Source organism: Hippocampus zosterae, chromosome 1 (genome assembly GCF_025434085.1).
Source record: "Hippocampus zosterae strain Florida chromosome 1, ASM2543408v3, whole genome shotgun sequence".
Taxonomy (NCBI): Eukaryota; Metazoa; Chordata; class Actinopteri; order Syngnathiformes; family Syngnathidae; genus Hippocampus; species Hippocampus zosterae.
In genome coordinates this window covers 8,779,459-8,790,000 of record NC_067451.1, presented here as the reverse complement: position 1 = coordinate 8,790,000, position 10,542 = coordinate 8,779,459, and the positions used below count along the sequence as shown (strand labels likewise).

Genomic DNA, 10,542 nt, shown 5'->3' with positions numbered 1-10,542 from the left:
AAACGTCACGCTTGGATGGAAAGTTCCAGAAAAACAAAACCGCTTAAAGTACTCCATCACTGATTAGCCAAAAGGAATTAATATGATTGTGAATAAGTTCCCAATTTGGCAAACTTGAGTTTCCTTATGAGAATGTTTGCCGTTTACTGGTTCTCATCACCACCCCCAAAACTCACTCAGCCCTTAAACAGGGGTGGGCAATTATTTTTTGCATAGGGCCACATGAGAACCAGAAAATATTATGGACGGCCGGATCCAAAGGGTGAACTAAATTCGACATAATATTAATTGGATTTCTTTATTTAAAAAGCAGTATTTTGCATTTTTTGGCACGTTTTTCAGACCTTAAGAGTACATTATTTCGTTGTATCGAACGGGATTTGCTTGACTTGGCGCTGCTGCGGGCTTCCGTATCGTCTCCCCCTTCCTCCCAATGCTCTGCAACTTCAAGTAACAGTGCCACCTGGCGTTGAAATGCCTGTCATTACAAGTCCAAATGAAATGAATGCAGTCATTGACATTGAACCTTAATGGTGTACCAACCTTTGGCGGGCCGGATTAAAAAGTCCAATGGGCCGGATTTGGCCCGCTGGCCATAGTTTGCCCACACTGCACTAGAAAGTTCCAAAAAAATCCCCCCGCCTCCTGTTTTACAGATAAACACAAAATTGGATGGACATGTGTCTCAAGACACACGAAAAAGTCTGAAGAACCCACATCTGAAAATGAACAGGAAGTAGGACAGTTTGGGTTGAAGAAGGCTAATAGAAACTAAGGAATTTTAACATGATCATTATTTTCACCAAAATTCATTCTCTGCAATGATTGATAATGACATTTAAAGGTCATGAAAGTACATTTAAGAATTGTGTATCAAACTTGTCGCCCTTCACATGAATCCATACAGAAGAAGTAGCTCTTAATTACAAAAAGGTTGCTGACACCTGATAGAGCACAGGTGTCAAAGTCAAAGCACGGGGGCCAGATCTGGTCCGCTACATCATTTGATGTGAGCCCGCGAAAGCAAATCAAACATAAGATAAGATAAGATATCCTTTATTCATCCCACACTGGGGAAATTTACAGCCTCCAGCAGCAAGAATGTATGTAGAAAGAAGAAAGGAGACAGAGAAAAAAAAACAACAAACATCTTTCAATTAAATACAATATGAACACAAATGGATAAATCGCAGTACTATTTACAATTTTCCTTCACATCATTTAATTATTATTATTATTATTATGATTGATATTTTTTGTTCATCAGCCTGGATCAACATGATGACTTCTATGATGCTTGTTAAAATTTGTACCAAAATTTCAAATTCTCATATATAATATACAAGAGAGATATTGTGAGTTTTATTGTTACCAAACTCTTCATTACAGTAACTTAAACTATAGTTGAATATACTAGGCAGGGTGTCAACCTTCTTTGTTACTTCGTTGCTGTCCTGTCGTTTAGTTAGCTAGCTAGCTGGTTTGTCTAGCTCGTCTTCAACAATGCAGATTAATTTATGAAACTGAGGATAAAAAAAAAACAAGAAATCCTGGATTCTACCAATGGCCAGGGTACGACAAGGGAGCCTAGAGATGAAAATAAGCTCTGTTAAAATGAAAAGGAAAATATAATAAATATATAGTTCAACGCACCAGTGTACAATCGGTTTCAATACATACAATACGCCTTCATTTAAGTGAATGAATGAGGCTTTATAAAGTGCTTTGGACACCATGTAGTGTATAGAGTGTTACTTAAGAGCTCTCCTCTTACCGTCAACCATTTTGATCTAACTGCATTTTTCATTTGTCAGACTATGAAGCTGTTTTGGGTAAAAGGTACAATAAGTAACTGATTCAAGTTCATTGGATACTCACTTGTTAATGTAAACACGAATTGTGAAAGCAGATTTCGGGTCTGCGTCCGAGCTCGACAAAGATTCACTGTAACTATTTACAACTCAAATTCTATAATGCTTCTCTTCATCAAGGATAATTCATTTTTTTAAAAGCAAAAATTGTTTCTTCCACTCTCAGCTCTGTGTCACAGTGTGTCATGTGAACTTGCCGCATTTATGATCTCCAAGTAACTGCTTTAAAAATGGCAAAGTTACTTCAGATTGCTCTTGTTTTGGTTCTGAACGTAAAAATGGGGTTCAGGTGCTGTTCGGTGCAGAGGCGTCTCTATTCTAATCTGAAAAAGGACCCGACACCCCAAGAGCTTGAAAAATCTTTAAATAATTGTCTTAAATAATTGTCCATTTTACAATGGCAGTTTTTCAAAATAACTTTCAGTTGTAAACCATATTTAATTGCTTGATTGAGAGATTTTGGTGTGTGTACTGAATCAAAGTCGTAAAAAATGTTTAAATGGCCCACGTATCCTTTGATTTTTCTGTATGTGGAACTGAGAGGAAAAAGTTTGGACCTCCTTGCACGAGACTGATAATCAACTTTTTTTGCCTCTACGCCAAACAATGTGTACATGATGTGTAGATATTTTGACCAACCGAGTTAGCTAATGTTTTTGAGAGTTTCACAACACTTACAGGAGTCCTCAGATGACTTATGTGTTTGAGTAGACATTTCACCCGGATGACAGGCATAACATGGCTCTTATATCGGGTGCAGCTTGCTCACCCGTACTTATTAACATAAATCACTGCACTGTGATATGCTATGTTGCTATTTATAGACATGCACACACACACACACACACACACACACAAACACACACAAACACACACAAACACACACACACACACACAAACAAACAAAAACACACACACAAATACTACTGTAATTCAAGTCAGAGGTTTATTTAAAACTCGGGGTTCATCAAAAGATCACAACAGCAAAAATAGTACATATACTGTACGGTAAAGTAAATACTGACACATGTCATGAAGGGGCGGCCCGGTAGTCCAGTGGTTAGCACTTCGGCTTCACAGTGCAGAGGTACCGGGTTCGATTCCAGCTCCGGCCTCCCTGTGTGGAGTTTGCATGTTCTCCCCGTGCCTGCGTGGGTTTTCTCCGGGTACTCCGGTTTTCTCCCACATTCCAAAAACATGCGTGGCAGGCTGATTGAGCACTCTAAATATTCCCTAGGTGTGAGTGTGAGCGTGGATGGTTGTTCGTCTCTGTGTGCCCTGCGATTGGCTGGCAACCGATTCAGGGTGTCCCCCGCCTACTGCCCGAAGACAGCTGGGATAGGCTCCAGCACCACCCGCGACCAGAGTGAGGATCAAGCGGCTCGGAAGATGAATGAATGAATGAATGTCATGAAGGAGGATATGAAACAACACAACATGAAGAAAAAAAACAACAACTTTTCCTTTCATGTGTGTCTTACTTTTTGTGTCCATTTTTCTTCACCTTTTCATTTCCTCGTGTTTATAAGTATATTTTGTGTCATTTAACTTCACGTTTCACTTCCTGTGTCCCAAAAGTTTTGTCGAAATCCAACAATTTGCTGATTTTCTTTCCCAATACTTTTGTCCATATTTACTTCACTTCCCGATTGTGTCCCAACGCGCTGTTATCCAAAATTCACGTTGTCTCTACTATTCATTTCTTGTCTTGGCACCAATATGTCTGTCCATTTTCATTTCGTGCACAGATCCCAATATTGTACTTTTTTCCACATTTACTTCACTTTTGACTTCATATACAGTATGTGTCCCAATACTTTTGTCCACACTTCCCTTCTTTTTTTTAACTTCCTGTCGCTGTTCTAATACTTTCATCAAATTAGCCCCCACATCCTTTAGGTGTCCCAATACTTTGTGCATATTTTCTTTTCACATCCTCTAAGTATCTCAATACTTTTATATTTCACTCCAAACCTTTTATCCAAATCTCCTTCATGTCCCGAAAATGTCCCATGACTTTTGTAGTGCGTAGAGTGTGTGTCAAAGTAGGTCCTTAAAAATAAATAAATAAATAAATAAATAAATAAAATAAAATCTCATGGGCAAATACTCCATCTAATTGCTCAGTTGCTCATTTGGTTTTGTTTATTTGCTTGTATAACACCGTGGTGTTATACAAGCAAAGCATGGTCTTTCCCCCCACACCCTCTTTTTGGCATTGCTGTTTGTTTTGCCAACAGGATGTTAGAATCCGGAATAATCCGGTTCGGGGATGATCCCACAAACGCAGACATGGACAAATGATCCATACAAAAAAAAAGTTTTATTCCAGAAAGTGCAAGATCGACAAAGTACGAATTTGATCACTGGTACTCAGAACCAGGATAAAACTCCTCATTAAAGTAACTTAAGAAATTTCATCTGTGCTGCATGTTATATAAAAGCATATTTGACAATAAAGATGACATTGACCTTGACCTTAAACAACAGTTGAATAAACCGTGATACTTGATTTCTTGATATGGTTTCAGTCCAAGGGAAACGGTAACTAAAATAGGGCCCACAATAAAAAAGTGTTTGATACAATTGCCTTATGAAGTAGTCCATCGTTTGAAACTCATGACAGGTGGGCCACTGGAGAGAACGCCCTACACACTTAATTTTTTTAATTAGAAAAAAGAGTGAGAAGAATCAAAATGTTTGAAAATATGAAAAAAGGGAAGATGTAATATAAAAAATAACATGAGATGACAACATTTTCTAAGTACAGGGTGTCCCTAATGAAATGTCTTCAAAGACGTTTTGATTTGCGATGAAAATCACGTGATGTTGCATCCATATTGTAAACATTTTTTCAACTTTTACTTCAGTGAAGCAGTTGAATGAGTACTTCTACTTTGAGACGCGTCCTTTTTTTCACCTTCCGCAAAAGCGCTCGCACTTTTGGCTTCCTGACATGTTAAGCACACATGTCACGGCCCTCTTGAGCACGCGTGGATCTGACATCTGATTGGTTGCCGAAGCCCAGGTGCAATTGACATGCAAGGGGTGCATGTGTCGTTGTGGAAGCATCACCCCCCCTCACCCACCCACTAAAAACGTGTGTGACATTGTACTTGGAAAGAACATCTGTACCGCTGCCCCATGTGAGCAAATGACAATAACGTGTGTCCTCAGGCTGATAGCGGGTTGGTTATCGCACATGCCGTTGCAATGTAAATACCTTTTTATTTTTGAGTAGGGCATGTGGTGGACTTTGTGTTTTGAGTGCGAGTAAGATTGTATGTGCGTGTGAAGTTGAAGCACGGTGGAAAAACATCTGCATGTGTTTGCCATGTGCGTGTGAAGTTGAAGCACGGTGGAAAAACATCTGCATGTGTTTGCCATGCTTCAGAGACAAAAGTGAGTTTGGCGCTTACTTGAAAGGGGAAAATAATGACAACCACCAAAGCACATCACCATTGAATTGAGCAAAACAGATCCAAACAAACACTGCTAACAAACCAAATTGAGGAGAATTTGATCGTTTGTCAATGGCACCTTTAAATCAAGCTATCTAGCGTCTGGTGTGTTTCGCAGCGAAGCTTTTTAATTATGTTTGTGTCTTATATTGGTGAATATGGTCTTGTGATTTTGTGGCAGTCGGACAAATTTGTTTGCACGTGTTTGTCCTTTCTGTGTGACTTGGGTTTCATTTTAAGTCGACTTGATTTTTGTGGGTCTTGTCAGAATAAACACTCGATTTTGTGTCAATCGAATAAAATCACATGAATTATTTATCTAGTTTTGGCTTGGGTTGCTATTTATGGCTTGTTGATTATTTTGGGTCTTTTCATGTCTTTCAGGACGCAGACGCACATGATGAACACAAAAATAACGCAAAACACACCAAAACATTTGTACACAAATCACAGCACATACTCTACTCATTACTCATGATACAATTACAAAGCACACTAATGACACAGACACACACAAATAAATGACACTAACTTAAGATGAAACCAAATCACAAAATGAATGAGCGTTCAAAATTTGTCCACCAGATGGCGCCGCTCCCAAACAAAACGCTGCTAACCAAATTCGAAGAACCTCAAGCCAACATGGCGACGCCGGATTCGGTACGTTCCCATTTAAAGTATTTTACGCTGCCAAAAACCGACGAAAGTACACGTTAAGTTGTTTTAAACCGTTGATGACGTAACTTCCACCCCCAACTGTGTGAGAATAAGTGTTTTAGCAATGAACTGTCTTTGTTAAAAGAGTTATACAATTAAGAACCCTCGTGTTGTACAAACCAAAAAGAGAAGAAAAAAACAAGATCTGGACGCGACCAATTTTGGGCATTCGTCGTTGGATAGCTGGTTAGCGAGTATCTGAAATGTCCCCCGCGCCCTCCTCCCCGTCAAGTGTTAAATTAAACAACGCAATTTATCTTTGGTTGAACTTTTTAAAATTGCTGAGGTAAAAATGCACACCGTCTCCTTTAAAAAAAGCTAATTTAGATATTGCCGAATTAATAAAAAAAGTTCAGGACCCACCAATTGCCACGAGGGGGCACGGTGACTTAAGAAAAAATTCTCCCCCAACACGATTTTATAAAACCATTTTTTTCCCCTCTTTCTTTTGTCCTGACTTGTCAATGTCACCTTTCCCATTTGAAAGAAACATCTGGCTGCATGCGGGTCACGGAGCTTTGAAGCTACACGGAATTCCTAAACAAGAAGAAGCCTCGGAATTCTGAGATAGAGGATGGACACGCTCACACAAAAAGGTACAACACAACCGTATGCACAAGCGTGCGTGTGTGCTCTGTATGATAAATGTGGAGCCGACAAAGGAACTGCTCGTGTGTGCAACACGCAAACACAAATAAACACACACATTCTGAAAAACAAAAACACAAAATAGACACTATCAAACATATATGCACAAATATGCACGCCAATGACGCACGCACGCACGCACACACACACACACACACACACACACACACACACACACACACACACACACACACACACACACATACACACACACACACACACACACACACACACACACACATTCATACATTAATGAAACCAACATTCAAAGGACACTTAGACACAAATGATAAAAACACATTTTTAAAATGTGTAGGAACATACCTGCGGTGTTAAATAGCAGACATGTTCAAGGATACGTTAAGCAATAAGCATAATGGAATTTTCTTGTTGATGTTATGCACATTCGCCACATTGCGCTGAAGGTGCTGGTGGCCACATCACCGAGTCGAAGCTATCTGACATTACGCCACACTCGCCGTTTAGCCTGCCGATCATTATTCATAATGTCAAGCCCTAATTTTTGCATTGGCTAGAGAATTTTAACATAGCATATTCACCATTTGTGTCCATTTGTGACTATCCGTGCATTTTTTTTGTTATCATCGTGTCTTTTCCACTTTCTTCCTGTGTCTGTGACTTTCTTTCCTGTTTGTGATTGGCTGAATTCACTTGACATCATGTGACCTGTTCACATTCAATATTCACTTGAGGCCTTTGTTCAAAATATTTTCAATAGGAGGCACTGTGGGGTGCCAGTAATGACATTATGAACATCACACGCAAGCCGCGATGCGAACAACCAATCAAGCCGGCCGTTCTTCAGCCGACTCGCGTGATTTGACGGCCGTGAACTTCGACATTTGGAGGTGACGCGTGACATTTGCACTCACCCAAACATGACCAGTTTTTTTTTCTTTTTTTGTGGTTTGTTTGCGCTCGAGGTCGTCTTAGCGCCATGCTTGAAAAGTGACGACCTTCACCGCGATGACACGTAGCGTCGTCAGTCGGCGAACTTTGCCCATGGGGTCGCCAGCCTCATGCTCGCCTCCATTTTGTTCGCACCATCGACATCGATGTTTGCGTTTCTTATTTACATTACATGTGATGATAATGACAAGTAGGAGGACAAAGATAATTTGGGGTGTGTGTTATATGTTACATATTTTTATCTTGTTTTTGAATATCGGGATGGTGGAGTTGCTTTCTGGTTTTTACTGTTGTTGTGGTGTAATTGTGTACTTTATACAGTGACAGTTGGGCACACACACACACACACACACACACACACACACCTGTCGGGGAATTTGCAGTCCTGGCGGGCACGCCAGCGGGCGCAGGCCACCGCAAGGCATAGTGGGGGATGCTAAAGCTCCCACAGCTTATGCCGATGGTGCTCTCTCGCCTGTTGTCGGCAACTTGTTGCCTCAGATGACCTAAAGTACTTTTTAAATGCTCCTGGGGGCTGCAAAGCCTTCATATGTTTGGTCATTGGAATCATCATCTTAAACAAAGTTGTTACTGGTGTAACCTGTTTTTTGACTATTTTGTGTGGATTTTTACAGTGTGGGTCAAAATGACCCACAACATAATCAATGTGATTTTTTTTCAACATAATATGAGGGTTACGTAAAATGACAAAATAATTTTAAAATAAGGCTTCTATTATGAAGCAATCCAAACACAAAATGTGCATTTTTGTTGCTTTTTGTGTGCGCATCCAGTATTGCCTTGAGATATGACTTCAATCCATTCTGTGACCACAATCATCTCAAATCATCCACCCCGAAGAATTGTGTCGGGATTTAATGCTTGTAGTCTTTCACAAACATTGTGCTGTTCCGTCTAGTGTGCCCACCTTGGCCACTGGGGGGGGCAGTACAATACTGTACAGTCATTCGCCAATGAAGAAAAAGTGACATCTTCTACTCCTGCAGAGAAATGCTTCAATATTAGTAAACTTTTGTAGAGGATGAAGAATATATGCTTGTGAGTATTGTTTTCTTGTCCGGCTAAGTGTCGCCACCGTTTGTGTTCAGTTATGCTGTATCTAAAACCTCAACTTTCAGTGCTAACCATTAGACTTTCTGTGGCATTAGCATGATGATGGTGGGAATTTTCTATGTCAAGCCATTCCTCAAGCGCCTTGCAAGTCGAGTCACTCCTATCTCAAGGTGCCGTTGTACGAGCTGGCGGGATAGCTTCACACTCTTTGATGAGTAGCATCGAAGGATAGCATTATCTGTTAGCCTTATGAACTGCCAATCACGTCTGGCAAACGCAAGCATTCATGAGTTCATCCTTAGCATTTGCTCATCTTTATTATTCACAGGACGAGCTGGGAATGGAAAGTTTTCATGTGTGTGTATGTGTATGTTCCCAAGGCCTTTGGCGGATGATGCGTGAGCGAGCGAGTAGACTGGACATGCGTCCGTCATACTGGAAGTGAGCTCACTTGTCTTCACGGCGAAGCCTCAAAGGTCAAAGACTTCACTGATGACATCGACCTGACACACACGCGCCGTGATGTCACTCTTGTCTTCCTCGGGCGTTCAGAAAGTGAGGAAGACCATGGTCCAAAAAAAAGGAGGGCTAGGAAGAGAAGGGCGACATCACTGAGAGGGTGAACAGGAAGAAGGCTGAGGAAGAGGGATGAGGCAGAGTATTATGACAAAGAGGAATAGGGTTTAGGAAATTCTTATTTATATAGCACGTTTATAATACAAAAAAAAATACAGGTTTAAGGAAAACAAGGCTGGGCCTAGTATAGAGCCTTGGGGCACTCCACACATGAGGCATGTTTTGAAGAAGGTATAAAGAGTAGAGCTTGTGGGGAAAAGGATAATGAAAAGGAATGTGGTGATGAAAAAGAAGGGTACAACGAGGTGAGGATGAGGAGGGTAAGAGGGGTTTGAGGAACAAAAGGGTCACACGGGAGATGCGAAGACGAAGAGTACAATGACGAAGATGGAGGAGAGTAAGTAGGGCGGTGAGAACGAAGAGTAGGACAGAAGAGGCACGGGAGGAGAAGTTGACGACGAGGAAGACCACGAGGAGGAAGATAATGTTGAAGAAGAAAGGTTGAGGAAGTGAAAAGGAGTGTTCGGTAGAGGAACAGTCCCAGCCGTCTTTGGTCCTCTTTAGGGCCGTTCACACGGCACACATTTGCTCCGGTGCTGCACCGAGATATTTTGTTGCGGGATATTTTGCACCGCAGCAAATTGTGTGGAGCGTTCACACGTACAAAGCCGCTGAGCGGGGCTGCCCCACTTGCGTTCACACGGCAGTTTCTGCAGCGGAGCCAAACGACAGAAAACAAACGAGCTGTCGTGTTGGGCGGCGGGGGGTTGTGAACAAACAACAAAGGAACAAACAACTCCGAGACAGTCTGTTACTAGCCAAGTCTTGTGTCGTTATGAAACAAACACATTACGGAAGTCCGACAGAGCACGAAAGCAACACATTCTCGCCATACGTACTCTTCACAAGCATTTGCTCTGGAGCAAATTTAACCCAGTTGCGTTCACACGTGCAAATTTACACCAGTGCTGCTTCGCAAACGAGCATTTGCCCCGGAGCAAATATTTGACCCACCTCCCTGAGGTGGGTCAAATTTGGTCCGGTATAAGCTCTTTTCCGGGGCTACGCCGTAGCTAATTTGCACATGCGAACGCTCTACTGGGGCAGCCCCGGCGCAGCACCGGACCAAATCTTGCCGTGTGAACAGCCCTTTTCTCTGTCCGTCTGTCCAACCGTCAGTGCGTCCTTTTTCTCCACGCTGCGTTTGCGCTGCGGCCATCATGAATCATTCCGAGCTGGGTAATTGACAGCACTGGAGCAGTGCA

At 41.6% G+C, this 10,542-nt stretch overlaps 1 long non-coding RNA gene across 1 annotated transcript; it reads left to right on the top strand.

Moving 5' to 3' along the window:
- Positions 1 to 5,890: 5,890 nt before the first annotated feature.
- On the top strand, positions 5,891 to 8,250 carry LOC127607366 (uncharacterized). Its single transcript, XR_007964070.1, has 3 exons — positions 5,891 to 5,992; positions 6,537 to 6,645; positions 7,437 to 8,250. It is a non-coding gene; the product is annotated as an uncharacterized LOC127607366 (long non-coding RNA).
- Positions 8,251 to 10,542: the final 2,292 nt, after the last annotated feature.